Genomic DNA, 15,612 nt, shown 5'->3' with positions numbered 1-15,612 from the left:
AGTCTCGACGGATAACAAATTCAAATTGGAGTTGATAGTGACTTGACAGTCACATGGGTTGGTTGTATACAAAAGGAATGTGGCAGCCTGTAATAAGGATTACGAAGATCAAGAAACATTTCCATTTCCATAAAAACAAGGACGTTCAAAGATGCCATATCTATCTGGATTACATTGGACATAGAAATGAAGAAAAATGTGTAGAGCTAGATAATATACTTTTGTTTTGTCTTATAACACATGTAACTTGGTGATATATAAACCAAGAATAGCAAGAATTAAAAAGTGAGATTGATACAATCAAAACAAGTAGAACATGAGAGCATTTGTAAGCTGTATCTTTAAGAACCCTCAAGTTTTAGTTTGTAAGAACTCTTACAAGCAACTGTGTGCTTTTGCGTCATAGAGATCTTCTACATTTATATATATCTCTGGTGGAAATAACAATCCACCAGAAAGTTTTAAACATCCTTGTTTATTTACTTTGTGTTTGAATACTTGAATATTTCTTATCCGCAATTAGCCTATTTAAACATTTCCCTATTTATATCTGTAAAAAGTTTTAATTTCCAAAAGAAACCAGAATCTCATTCAACCCCCCCTTCTGTAATTCTGTAGTTAGATTGTTTGGGAATAATATATATGTATAATTATATCAAATCATATTACTAAAAATTTTAAGTAAATCAATTTCAAATATTAAAAATTTGATTTTAAATTATATTCAAAAAATAATATATATTAAAAATAATTCGTGCATCGCACAGGTTTTAGCTTATATACTAGTAATTCTTAACTTACAAGTTATCTGTTTTCAAATCTGATCCATAATTTAAACTCATCGCTACCTCCTAACTTTAATCCTAATTTTTATCATATTTTAAATCTTTTTTTTCAATGATTCTTATATTACTATTTTTAAAATTACAAAATATTACATAAAAAATCAAAGAGTTTTTAGTTACGGGAAAATCAAAAGTTAAAATTAGCTAGAACTAGACGACCACGTACTCTTTTTTTGTTAATCATTTAATTTTTATGCTTACTTTAAGGTAAAAATATTTCATCTTATATTTGGATATATTTATTAAAAAAAGTGATTATTAATTTATCACTTCTAGCATTAAAAAAAAGAAAAAGAATAAAAGAAAATTCAAATTTAGAATGAGATATATGTAGAAAAATGACAAAAATAATTGATTTTCAAAAATATTAACGAAAATAACAATTCTGAAAAAAATGATCAATTTTAACCGATTGAATATTCCACTATCAGTTTAGTTATCCCAATTTGTATAAGATATCATTTATATCACATTAATCATTTATATTTAAGAAAATTTATCAATGGTACTCTTCTAATACTGACTTTTCCGAATAATACCAAAACTATAACATTTTACTAGCAGAAGTTAACAATAGGGGTACAATATAGAATGATATAATTAGACCTGGCAACGTTCCGTGTCGTGTACAAACATTCTGTGTACTTTCGTGTTTTCGTGTACCAAACCTTAAACCCGAATCTGACCCGAATTTACATTCGTGTACTAGTTTGGTGACACTAACCCAAAACTAATATATTCGTGTTTAGCCGTTTTAGTATACTAAATTACACGGATTATATACGAAAAATTAAATTAATTATTAAAGAATGCAATAGATTATTAAATAGTGAAATGCTCACTCACGTAATCAAGTTACAATAATATATATTTTAGTATTTACTATTATATATATATGTTATTTAAAATAGGTAAAATTTACATTTGAAATTTAGTATATATATGTATATCATATACTTTTAAAAATTTAACAATTTATTTATTTCGTGTACTTTCGGACCGTGCCGTGTACCTATATCAAAAACACAAACCCGACACTAATTATATTCGTGTTTTTTCGTGTTCGTGTACTTTCATTTTCGTGTACCAAATTTCCAAACCCAAACACTAATTATTCGTGTCGTTTCGTACCGTGTTTATCTATCGTATATCAGTATTGCCAGGTCTAGATATAATAGTAGAATGGTATCATCCGGAAACCAAAAATATTTTATGTTCCATTTGGAAAACTCAATTCTAAGAGAGCACCATTAAAAATTTTCCAATAATTTTTTACTAAACTAACACATTCATTTTAAATAAACTAAATATGAACCGGGCATCGAACCGGGGACTAATATACTACATAGTCCTACACAAATATTACTCCATTTGTCCCTACCATTTGTTTACACTCCTTTTTGGGATGTCAATTCCAATTGTTTATATTTTTAAAATTTTCCAAAATATTAAAGTTTTTATAAAAAAAATTATCGTAGGTAACCCGCAGCCGCTACCCTTCGGGTGCGCACTGGGTAAATCCTACGGGCTCACGCAATAGCCTACAAACCACGTGAACCAAAGTAAACCGCATTTAAGCGACATAATTTGACTCAGGTGACATAATCATAAATTCTCCTCCCGTGGGATTCGAACATGTGACCAAAATGATAGTTTTCCTCTCTTTAACCAACTACATCCACTACTCTTCATGATACCCATTTAATATATAATATTAATTGGTCCCACTATTTTACTCATTTTTTTTAACTTTCTTCCATTATTTTATCATTTTTTTTAAAGTTTGTACCCAACACAAATGTATTTGGCAGGACGGAGGAAATATTTACTTAAAATGATGTTAAATATTTAACAAAGTGAAAAATAGGTGATGTATTTGAAAATTAGTGGGTAGAAAATCATGGCAAACAAATGGCGTATATGTCATAATAAAGTACTCGAGTACTGTTGGTGCCAAGCAGAAACGAAGCGTACGCTACTTTTTGCACGAGTTTCTAGGAGATATCTCTCCGATCATCATCCGGCGATTTTGAAGCTTTTCCTTTTATCTCCGGTTAGTAAACTCTTCTCTTATTCTTGGTCGCTGCTGTGTTTGTTCTCTTGTTTTTTGTATTAGACATGCATGTGTATGTGTCATGTGTTGGTGGGTGTGCACAGAGAGATAGATAGATAAATAGATAGAGAGAGAGAGGAGAGGGAGAGAGAGAAGAGAGAGAGAGAGTGAGAGGAGAGAGAGAGAAGAAAGAGAGAAGAGAGAGAGAGAGAGAGAGAGAGGGATGGAGAGGGAGAGCGAGAGCGAAAGGGAGAGGGAGAGAGGGAGGGAGAGAGAGATAGATTTATTTTGTACTTGCACATATATGTATTGAATACTACTTTCTCTTACTAATTATATGTTAAAAGTATGGGTTTAATGTTCTAATTACTTCTTTTTACATCTAGATTTATGTATTATTGAAAGATTTAGGAGATCTGTGGGGATTAATTTTTTATTTTTTTTGAAGAAATCTCTGTGGCTAATTGATGGCATAAAAAATTAGATTAGCTCGTGTGAGACGAACTTTAGGTTTTTATTTTGTATGAGCATATTTTGTGTATGTGTGTGTGTTGAACTACGAACTTTAGTGTAAGTGACTGCTTTTTGACATATGTTTAACAGTTTAAAGCGGCTTGAATTGGTCTACATGTATTTTGTCAAGAAAAATCTATGGTGACTTGAATCTGGTGAACTTAACTTTTTGTTGCACTTGTAGCTTAATCTAGGTAAACGTCACCAGCTAAGTCGAATCCTTAAGTTGGTGAACATTGTTGGACGTCATTATTAAAAACAGATAAAACAATCCAGTCTCCTTTTTTTATTCTTTCAAAATTGGTGAAATTTGTTAGGCACGTAATTATTAACACAGTGTAAGGGTGTCTTTGGTTTTAAGTCCTGAAAAAACAGATAAAAAATCCTTCCTCACCTTTTTTTTTCCTTTCAAAATTGGGGAAATTTGTTAGACACGTCATTATTAACACAATGTAAGGGTGTCTTTGGTTTAAGTCATGAAAAAACAGATAAAAAATCCTTCCTCGCCTTTTTTTTTCCTTTCAAAATTGGGGAAATTTGTTAGACACGCCATTATTAACACAATGTAAGGGTGTCTTTGGTTTTAAGTCATGAAATCCAGTACGCCAGAACTACGTGTCCAAGTAACGGACACGTCTACATTTTGAAAAACACACATGTTTTTAGCCTAAAATAGGTGTCCAGGTCCGAGTGTCCATTTCCGAGTGTCGAGTGTCCGACACGGGTACTCGAAGGTAAAATGAAGAGTCCGAGTAACATAGATTAACACAATGTAAGGGTGTCTTCGGTTTTAAGTCATGGAAACCAGACATAAAAATCCTGCCACTCTTCCTTCCACCGACAGGAGAGGGAAGTGTTCGCTGCTCTGTGAAGCCAGCCTAGCGCAGTGCCATCCTCTGTGTATGTGTGTGTGTTGAACTACGAACTTTAGTGTAAGTGACTGCTTTTTGACATATGTTTAACAGTTTAAAGCGGCTTGAATTGGTCTACATGTATTTTTGTCAAGAAAAATCTATGGTGACTTGAATCTGGTGAACTTAACTTTTTGTTGCACTTGTAGCTTAATCTAGGTAAACGTCACCAGCTAAGTCGAATCCTTAAGTTGGTGAACATTGTTGGACATGTCATTATTAAAAACAGATAAAACAATCCAGTCTCCTTTTTTTATTCTTTCAAAATTGGTGAAATTTGTTAGGCACGTAATTATTAACACAGTGTAAGGGTGTCTTTGGTTTTAAGTCCTGAAAAAACAGATAAAAAATCCTTCCTCACCTTTTTTTTTTCCTTTCAAAATTGGGGAAATTTGTTAGACACGTCATTATTAACACAATGTAAGGGTGTCTTTGGTTTAAGTCATGAAAAAACAGATAAAAAATCCTTCCTCACCTTTTTTTTTCCTTTCAAAATTGGGGAAATTTGTTAGACACGCCATTATTAACACAATGTAAGGGTGTCTTTGGTTTTAAGTCATGAAATCCAGTACGGTGTCTTTGGTTTTAAGTCATGAAATCCAGTACGCTAGAACTACGTGTCCAAGTAACGGACACGTCTACATTTTGAAAAACACACATGTTTTTAGCCTAAAATAGGTGTCTTTAGGGGCCAGGAACTCCAGGCCTTCTTCGCCTAAGGCACATGACCCTGCTCCCTACTTGGAATGGGCAAGCCAGTGAATAACCCCAAACAGGCCCAACCTTCTGGAAGAATTCAACTTCCAAGCAACTTATAGCTCCCACTTGGGTTACAGGCCTGCACTACAAGACCCAGCTGAAAGTTTAACCCTTTCACTACAAGTATAAACAAACACAGGCTCTATTCCCTAGACAATGTGGTGGAAACTTTGCTTTCTTTTGTTTTTCGTTTCCGAGTTTAGTATTCTATAACATACCACACTTAATTAAAAACATTGATCTAAACTAACCTGTTAAAATTTTCAATTTCTTACTTTACATTAATTTGTTTTTTTAAAATACAAATGAGTAGCTGGTTTTGGTTTCAGCATTTTAAATAGGAATTTTGTTTCAAATTCTCGACTAGCTAATCACCAAGTATTTCTTTCCCACGATTGCAAGTAAAGTTACCTGTTTGCATGCAGTTGACATGTTATGTAGTATATGCAAAGTGCAAATTATGGTATTGATTTTGCATACTCTAACATCTAATATTTTAATTTCAATAGATGATTTATAAAGCCTACTGAAATCGTATTGCTCCTGTGCTTCATTGACGATTAGACTTGCAACTAACAATGTCAGTCTTGTGTGGATGATAGAAGAAAGTCAAAACCTTCACCACTGTATGCAATAATGGTCTGGATGGATGCCAAATAAGCTGAGTGTCACAATGCACTTCTCATTACAATGTTCTTGTTCAATCTGCTGCTTTTTTGGAGTTGTGACTGGAACAAGTAACGTAGAGAGAAATAACAGATACATTTGCAAGGCATCCAGAAAATGGTTCCTGCCCCCAAGGAGTAGAATCATCTGCCCCTCCAAAGTAGGTAAAGAAATCACCATTTAACCCTCTTGTTCTTTGGCTTATGGTGTGCAATAGTGACCTATAGTATTGAAAATACAAGTTAAATACATAATGTTATAATGTTCTATCTATTGCTCGTAATTTTGCTGATAAAAATTAAAGAGTAGGAGAATAATCTGATAGTAAAAATATATCTTGGGATTATTCGTGCACATAAACTATCGACACTGTAATTAGATGATTGAAGATTCTTTATGATTGTAATTAATAGATGTGTATAAAGCTTTAGCTTACTGTTTCTTTTGATATATCTAATGTTGATATACTGTCCAAGTGTTCTTTCTGGTTGACTCGGGGTGTTTTATAAATGTTAAAGCCTTAGCCTCCATGGTCAAGAGCTCAAGATTTCGATCTCAATGGACAACCTGCAATTCTCGGTGAATTTTTCCGTTTTAAAACCATCCAAATTGTGTGTATATGTAATTTATATTAACAGATATTGAGGGAAATTACTCGGAATTTTTCAGTCACGTGCTTCAAGTAGATATATCTTGTATTACAACTATAGTTTAACCACATAGAATTGGAGGACACTTTTTTGAACTACAACTTGCAGGGGTGCGGGAAAGCTGGCCACCATGTCACAGATACGGGTAGACCTTAGGTAAGCACCCCTCGTATGTGCAACGGAGGTCACCAACCTAGGCAATTGGCCTTCATCATGTTTGTTGATCTGTATTCGACGAGGGAACATTGATTGCAAGAAAGTGTTATATGCAACTCCTACTGTACAAAGTAGTATATCCTTGATTGTTTTAAACTGATTTCAACTAAAAGACTTATTTTATCTACTAAGGTGTAGTTTGCTTGTGCTTATTACTGTGAATCATAACCGACTTACAAACTGAAATTTAGATGTGTGTGCGCGATAAATTAAAGTAACTTACTAAGTCGGTTACAAGTTGAATTCAGGAAGTAGCTGTTAGATACTGAATGTCAGTCTACTAAATTTTTCTCTTCTCTACGAAAACTCGTATTAGGTTTTGTTTTTTTAACGTTTTTTATGCAGTTATGCAGTTTAAGTTAGAATCGTTAGTAGATTCTTTTCTAAAAGTACAATTACCAGCTTATAAGCTGCGCGATGCACGGGTTTCTTTTCAGTATTTACCAAATTTTTTATCTCTGTCTTGATAAATTTTTATTATTTTGTTTTAAATATTTTGATAGTTTACTATATTACAATTGGTGTAAGTGATTTATATTGGTTCTAATTGTGTACTTGGATTGTAATATTGGTAATAGATTATTCATGTGAAAGTAAACTATTCGTGTGCAACAAGGACCTAAGTTATTGATAATACGAAGCTTAATACTTCATGCAATATTCTTGTTTGCAATGTTTGGGCAACTGCTCCGATATATTCTCTGATAAAAATTAAAGAGCAGGAAGAAAAACGAGAAAGCATGAATAAATTAAGTATAAAGAATTTTGAATCATAGGTAATTTTTTTTTTCAGTCGTAAAGGAATCACATGGTTTTGAAGTTCTGTAAATTTTTAAAACTGCACAAATGCTGTGAAACTTGATCGTTTTAGCGATAATCTGTGTAATGCTTCTGAGAACTACTAACGCGAGTATTCTTTCTGGTTGACTCAGTGTGTTCAATATACATCCGAGCCTTAACTCTCCATGCTCTAGATTTTGGTTTCAATGGACAACATGTAATTCTCGGTGGACTGTTTCTACCTTTTGGAAGTTTAGACGAAGACAATTAAAATACACAAAGGCGTGATGATGGGCTGGTTCAAAGAAGCAGTACTGCATGGTACTCGGAAATTTCTGATTCCTTGGTCAGGTGAAGCATGAGATGGTAACTTATATTTATGTGATTTAATTACTTTTATCTTATATCATCTTTGCATATCAATCCAGTTTATGTGATTTATTACGAGAAGAAGAGAGGTTGTGTGTGTGTGCGTGTTCTGAAGAACATTAAGATTTTAAAAATGTGATGCTTTTATAACCTCGTATATAATGTTATATCCTATATTGGGGAGAGTAGAATGGTAATTATACTTGGATAAATCAAATTTGCATCTTAAATGTTTAGCACATGCAAAGATAAGAAGGGTTTAATGCAGAAAACCAAAGTAAATTTAGGTAAATAAAATTTTGAAATGGTGCATCCATGGGAAAATTGACAGCTAGAGGCGTCTCGAACTGCAAGGGGAAAGCCTCTAAACCACAACATTAGGGAACGGTACGTGCAGATAGGTATAATATTTCTCTGAGCAAAGAACTCCTACCTAAATCTCCCTGATTGGATGCATCCATCCCACCTTAAGGCCCAAACCAGGAAATGCTAGAGAGCTAGCCAGTGGAAATCTAAACTAATACTGTGTAATAGATAGAAGTTGTCCATAATCATGCAAAATAGTTACAATAATGACTGTGTCAACTTCATAATTTATAGACCATTATGAAATATAATATATACATTGTAACCGAGTAATCTTTTAAAAAAGTTGTTTTTGGTTTTTATTTAAAGAATTGTATTGAAGCTTGGTTTTTTTTAGCGAGCATGCGTGTAATATTTCTGATTGTATATTTCTCAGTCTCAAGCACAACTGCCGATCAATGTTTTCTTTCTCGTTGACTCGACATGTTCTATAAATGTTTTGCCTTGGCGTCCATGGTCAAGATTCCGATCTCGGTGAACAATCCATTTTCAGTCTTTGAACTTTTCGAAGTAGGAGACGAAGGCAAATAAAATCGACAAAGGAATGAGGATGGGCTGGTTCGAAGAAGTGGGACGCTGGTTCGCGTAACATGGTAACTTACATATTTATGCAATCTAAACGTTTACATAGCAATTTGTTGTTCCAAGTTAATGTCATTTTCACCAAAAAACAAGGGCTAGCTAGGGAGAGTGATCTTAGTCTAAACCCCGATAAAAAGAAAAAATCAGTTACTAATTTTGCAAAAAGAAAGTTAAAAAAATTTGGACCATTTCTCGATTTGTGCGTGTCATCCTTGGACCGTAAGAGAGACTTGGACCGTAAGGGACAAATCCGTTCATTAGAATAAAATTAAAGTAAAAATTAGACTAGAACTGTAGGGGATAATTCCACTGGAATCTCCCTCCAAAAATTATCGTATGCCATTATAAGTAGCGAGCACACGGTATTCTTTAGTAAAAGGCGAAAGAATAGTTCGCTTTGTGCTCACAACATGGCTGCGTGAGATGTGTTAGGATTTAGTGCCCCTTCATATTGCTGCGGGAGGAGCATGGTTGCTTGAACTTTTCTATATGGGTCTGTTTGGGCACTAAAATATGACCGGCTTGCTATTGAGAATTCTGCTCCCTTTTGTTTTGTTTTCCCTGCAAATCTGAAAAACAAATCAGCCTTTTGTCAGAGCTTTTGGGTAAATCACAGTGAAACCGTCACCTTGACGAATCCGTTGCTGGAATTTTACGTCATGTCCTTGCCTCATAGGTGAGCAGGGTGTGAGGAGTACAAGAAGTTACACTACCTTGGAAACACTTCATATAGTCCCCGGAGGCACTCCCTGGACTCATCCCGATGCATTTCCTGTTTAGGAGCCCACCCAAGGAACGACCATGACGTTTTTGCCAATTTTCCACGATAAAAAATCCGATTTATGTTTTGGAAAAGAGGACCATATATATTTTGATTATTTCTGTTTTGCCATGTGGCACGGATGGAAATGAATTAGATAACAAATTCCCTCAATTGTGCTTTCTTCCATAAGCCATACTGAAAATCTTTGATATTTTCCTGTTGCTTCTCTGCTGATATATTGGAGCGGAATTTACCATTAGGAGTCTAAAATTTGTAAAAATAGCCAGAAATGTTTTGAATAAAATTTACCATTTACCATTAGGAATAAAATTTGTAGTAATAACCTGAAATGTTTTGAATAAATGATTTGGGGGGGTGCGCCAGGCCCGAGTAATAGTGCAACACTTGGGCGACACGTGAAGACCCCAATAGCAAGCTATTGTGATGGATCTTCCCCCTTAAAAAATTAATTTAATACCGTGTGAACCGATGGCCCACATATCAGATATTAAACTGATAAGAACAGATACTACACTTGATCTTAGCCAAAAGGCCGAGAAAGGTATGACTTTATTCTGTGTGTAATTCTGTATTTATACATCAGTCCTTATGCCTCTTCCAAATTTATCCCGATGTGGTACCAAGGTCTTTGACTTTGACAATACATGCACACGGCTTGCCAGCCATATTTATGGACAGAAGAGAGTTACCTGTGTGCTGAAATCACTTGGAATTAGTCCGAGTGGAAACAAATCTCCTGACTATTACAAGAGACGACTAGAACACATCTTGACTAAAATGGCGAACTATATTTGACAGTTCCTTGGCGTTTGTAGAATTTTTTTCGTTTTCAACCCATCCAAATTGTGTGTATGTGTAATTTAATCTTAACAGATATCAAGGGAAAATACTCGGAATTTCAGTCATGTGCTTCAAGTATATATATATATATATATTGTAGTACAACTATAATTTAACCACATAGGATTGGAGGACACTATTTTGAACTACAACTTGCAGGGGTGCGGGAACGCGGGCCACCATATCACAGATTATGATTTTGGCTCCACTATATGGGTAGACCTTAGGCAAGCACCCCTAGTATGTGCAATGGAGGTCGCCAACCTAGGCCATGGGCCTTCATGATGTTTGTTGATCTGTATTCAACGAGGGAACATTGACATTGATTGCAAGAAAGTAATAGACGCACCACCTATTGTACAAAGTAGTTTATTCTTGACTGATTTAAACTAATAGACTTATTTCATCTACTAAGGTGTAATTTGCGTGTGCTTCTTTACTATGAATCATAAACGACTTACAAAGTGATTTAGATGTGTGTGTGAGATCAATTAAAGTAACTTACTAAGTCGGTTACAAGTTAAATTCAGGAAGTAACTATATTTTTCTCTACGAAAACTCGTATTAGGTTTTGTTATTTACTTTTTTTATGTAGTTTAAGTTAGGAGCATCGTTAGATTCTTTTCTAAAAGTACAATTTTCGGCTTATAACCTGCACGATGCACGGTTTCTTTTCGGTATTTACCAATTTTTTTAATCCATGTCTTAATAACTTTTTATTATTTTGTTTTAATTTTTTGATTTTAGTTTACTATATTATAATTGTTGGAAGTGATTTATATTGGTTCTAATTGTGTGCTTGTAGGATTATAATATTAATAATTGATTAGTCATGTGAAAGTGAACTATTCGTGTGCCATAGGGACCTAAGTTATTGATAATACAAAGCTTAATACTCCATGCAATATTCATGTTTGCAATGTTCGGGCAACTGCTCCGATATATTCTCTGATAAAAAATAAAGAGCAGGAAGAAAAACGAGAAAGAATGAATATTCCTCGGGATCTATCCTAAGGAATCATTAAGTATAAAGAATTTTGAATCATAGGTAAATTATTTTTTCAGTCGTAAAGAAATCACAGGGTTTCGAAGTTTCTGTAAATTCATTTGTGAAACTTGACTGTTTTAGCGATAATCTGTGTAATGCTTCTGAGAACTACTAACGCGAGTATTCTTTCTGGTTGACTCAGTGTGTTCAATATACATCCGAGCCTTAACTCTCCATGCTCTAGATTTTGGTTTCAATGGACAACATGTAATTCTCGGTGGACTGTTTCTACCTTTTGAAAGTTTAGACGAAGACAAGTAAAATACACAAAGGCGTGATGATGGGCTGGTTCAAAGAAGCAGTACTGCAAGGTACTCAGAAATTTCTGATTCCTTGGTCAGCTGAAGCATGAGATGGTAACTTATATTTATGCGATTTAATTACTTTTATCTTATATCATCTTTGCATATCAATCCAGTTTATGTGATTTATTACGAGAAGAAGAGAGGTTGTGTGTGTGTGCGTGTTCTGAAGAACATTAAGATTTTTAAAATGTGATGCTTTTATAACCTCGTATAAAATGTTACATCCTATGTTGGGGAGAGTAGAATGGTAATTATACTTGGATGGATCAAATTTGCATCTTAAATGTTTAGCACATGCAAAGATAAGAAGGGTTTAAGGCAGAAACCCAAAGTAAATTTAGGTAAATAAAGTTTTGAAACAGTGCATCGTTGGAGAATTGACAGCTAGAGGCGTCTCGAACTGCAAGGGGAAAGCCTTTAAACTACAATATTAGGGAACAATACGTGCAGATGGGTATAATATCTCTCTGAGCAAAGAACTCCTACCTAAATCTCCCTGATTGGATGCATCCATCCCACCTTACGGCCCAAACTTGGAAATGCTAGAGAGCTAGCCAGTGGAAATCTAAACTAATACTGTGTAATAGATAGGAGTCCATAATCATGCAAAATAGTTACAATAATGATTGCGTCAACTTCATAATTTATGGACTATTATCCAATCAAACAAGCTAAAGTTATAAAATTTTGTTTTTATTGTGGGGCCTTGTGTGCCCTTGTGTGCCCGCCATAGAAAAACCGTAGATTAAACATATGAAGTATGTAAGAAGTCTTCTGAAATCCTGTAGATGTGCCAAACAGAAATAGACCGTTCTCTACTTTTGCACGTTTTTCTAGGTGATTAAAAAAATGAAACGCTAGTATCTGATCATCTTCCTGAGATTCTGAAACTCTTGTCATCTATGGTTAGGAAACACTTTTGTATTCTCTTCGTGCTGTTTATTGAATTGGTCTTATGATGTGCAACACTGACCTATGTTATTGTTAATACAAGTGTAATTCTTCATCGTAAGAATATTCCTCGGGAATTCTCGTTATAGTGGAAAAATGAGTTCTTGAGTTTTTTTATTCTTAGAATGAAAAAATGTTGGAAAGGTTGATGGTTTAAGCAATCATTTGTGTTATGCTTCTTAGTATATAGTTCTTGAGCAATCTACTCTATCAAGTGTTCTTTTTGGTTGACTCAGTGCACTCAATATATGTCAAAGTCATGCTCAAGATTTTGGTCTCTCAATGGACAACCTGGAGCTCTCAGTGAATTGTCAATCTTCAATCTTCTTCTTCTTCCTTTTAGAAGTTGATACGAAGACAAATAAAAAAGACGAAGAGAATGGGGATGGGCTGGTTCCAAATGGTAATTGGATTATTTTTGGAAGTCAGTCAAGACTATAACAAATAGAAGAGACCAGAGAAACAGGTATTGAATCTTAAATTGCTGCTTCTATTGTCAAGTGAAGTATGAGAGGGTAACTTGGATTTATGCAAATTAAGTGTTTTTCATCTTACATCTTGTTTAGATTATGAGTCAGTTGCTCCAAGACCCAAGTTTAAGTGATTTTAACCGAAAAACAAGGGTCGGCTAGACAGAGTGGCTAGACAGAGTGTGCGTGCAGTGCTCTCCAAAGATAGCCAACTCAGTCTAATCTGTAAAAAAATGATTGCCAATTAATCGAAAACGGGGATTAAATAGTAAGAGTGTCTGTTGATCCCCGCCAAAGACGGTCACAACTTATAGTTTAATCCTAAAAAATATTGATTGCTAAATTGGCAAAAAAAATTTGGACCATTTCTCGATTTGTGCGTGTCATCCTTGCGCAGGGGCCATGCTAATCTTCTCTGTATCGTTCCAATTTTATCGGATGTCCCCGAAGGGACAAATTGATGACCTTCAACTGGGTTATATGTAGATACTAGTGCAACTTACATTAGCCAATGTGGGTCATTATTTGAACTTCTAACACAAATCAGAGTAAAGTGATGCCATAACTCCCAAGTCCAAAATTGTGCTCTAATATCAACCTTTACATTCACAACTTGTCCACCATATTTTTTAGTTTATCATAAATTTTGTTTGGTTAGTTTTTTTATATAATCTAACCATCCTTTAGTAGCATCTAGGCCCCCATATATAAGACATATATTACTACTACATAATATAATATAACAGCGAAGCTAATGAGTGTAACAATATTGAAATAAACTGGGAACCAAACCCCTTAATTAAAATGTAAAACAAATGCAAACAAGACCTTGCTGAGTTTATCTGACAAAAAAAGTCTTTGCTGAGTTTAGGTTATTCGTTTTTTTAACCATCCATATTATGTGTACAGTAATCATTTGCAATGTAAGAGTGATTTATTCTATAAACTTTTAGGAAATAGAATTCTGTTATTCTAATCCTTAGAAAACACAGGACTTTATACTAAAGCGAGGTTTTATAAGCTAAAGACTATATACATCACAGCAGAAATGAGTCTGCAGAAGTGAATTGTCACTTTTTATATGAGAGAATTGTCTCATAATTGATAGAAGTGAATTGTTTTTTTTTGGACTTGCACAACAGATTTTTAATAGCAACAAATTTCTTTTTTATGTGGATTCTGCATCTTGTTGTCAATTTTGTCCCCTTCAAAATACGTCGTGATTGCTTGATAAGCGAATATGGACCTGATCTTGGAATAGTTCAAGCTCTTTCTTACCAACAGTTTGTGTAATGCTGAACCAGGGCGACATTGGGATTTGTATACAGTTAGATGGCAATTCCTCAACTCTTCATATTTTTAGCATAGTTCTTGTAGTCTCACTGGGCGGCAATTCCTTGAGTTTTCATATTTTTAGCATAGTTCTTGTAGTCTCACTGGGCCTCATATTGTACATCTTAAAATGATGCTCGGTAGCATTACGCCCACCTTTGTTTGTGCAGGCATATAAAATGCAATATTGTGAGTGCCGTTGTTTATGTTACTCTCTTCGTTTCACAATACGTCCTATTTGGAAGAAAGTTTTGTTTCAATTTAGTCGTCTCTATTTAAGTTTATATTTTCAACATTAACTCTATTTCACATTTCTCTAATTTATATTTTCAAGATAAATCATATTTAAAATATTATATTCAAATTAATTATAATATGTTCACTTTTCTCAATGTGCATGGTTTTTTTGAAAGTGTTTGTATGTTGAAACTGATGGAGTAGCCTATAAGGGTCAAAATGATCTAGTTAAGACAATAAATAGTAGTGTGAGCTGTGAGGTATCATTGAATTGGGATTTTTAGTTGAAGCAGATCTTTTTATATAAAATGTGTATGAATTTTTAAAACCTATTTATTCTTGCACATCAAAATGTATAATCTTTTGTTACTCCTACTCTTTTGTTAAGGTTCGACAATGTCTAATCTTTTGACCAAACTGTGAATACTTAAAACAATTTAAAATTAAATGTAATTCAACTTATAATTCAAAATAAATATGGGAGAAAAAGAAAAGAACTAAATAAGATAAAAGTAAAAACAGTTTGTCTAGTGTGCACATTGACACATGCTAAGAAAATGTGATTGATGAGTTGTAAAAATTTTATTGGTGGAAATTTGTGTAATTATTAATGAGGTATTCATCAATATTTTGTGAATATTTCATCAGACTATTCTTAGCATGGGCACATACTAGAATCCTTTACAAAAAAAGTAAAAAAGATGTCTAATTTTATAATTCTTTATGAATTTATGTTTAAAGTTAGTTTTATTTCTAAAATCCTTTACAAAATTATATCTAAAATCCTTTACAGAAAACTAGAATAGTCAAATTTGATAAAAACTCTCCTGATAAAAAAACTCACTCGCCGGGATCAATATTAAAATTTATTAACACCTTTATTGTGATAATTTATTTTTTGCATAAATTTAGTCTACTTCGTTTTTGATACTTGC

At 33.8% G+C, this 15,612-nt stretch overlaps 1 long non-coding RNA gene and 3 other non-coding genes across 13 annotated transcripts; 1 reads left to right on the top strand and 3 right to left on the bottom strand.

Moving 5' to 3' along the window:
* The first annotated feature begins 2,733 nt into the window (after positions 1–2,733).
* LOC141695238 (uncharacterized) lies at positions 2,734–14,857 on the top strand. Of its 10 annotated transcripts, none has more exons than XR_012564420.1 (8): positions 2,739–2,898; positions 5,591–5,911; positions 6,506–6,553; positions 7,546–7,744; positions 8,505–8,721; positions 11,525–11,738; positions 12,875–13,104; positions 14,251–14,838. It is a non-coding gene; the product is annotated as an uncharacterized LOC141695238 (long non-coding RNA). The 10 variants fall into 10 exon arrangements; XR_012564414.1 differs by having other exon boundaries at positions 6,266–6,553; XR_012564413.1 differs by having other exon boundaries at positions 2,734–2,898; positions 6,266–7,759; positions 14,251–14,857.
* Positions 9,011–9,126, bottom strand: LOC141698711 (U5 spliceosomal RNA). The gene has a single exon (XR_012565216.1). It is a non-coding gene; the product is annotated as a U5 spliceosomal RNA (small nuclear RNA).
* LOC141699290 (U2 spliceosomal RNA) lies at positions 9,844–10,039 on the bottom strand. Its single transcript, XR_012565763.1, has one exon. It is a non-coding gene; the product is annotated as a U2 spliceosomal RNA (small nuclear RNA).
* Positions 13,460–13,562, bottom strand: LOC141698849 (U6 spliceosomal RNA). Its single transcript, XR_012565348.1, has one exon. It is a non-coding gene; the product is annotated as a U6 spliceosomal RNA (small nuclear RNA).
* Positions 14,858–15,612: the final 755 nt, after the last annotated feature.

Source organism: Apium graveolens, chromosome 11 (genome assembly GCF_009905375.1).
Source record: "Apium graveolens cultivar Ventura chromosome 11, ASM990537v1, whole genome shotgun sequence".
Lineage (NCBI taxonomy): Eukaryota > Viridiplantae > Streptophyta > Magnoliopsida > Apiales > Apiaceae > Apium > Apium graveolens.
Note: the sequence above shows the minus strand (reverse complement) of the source record. Positions and strands in the feature narration are given on the sequence as shown.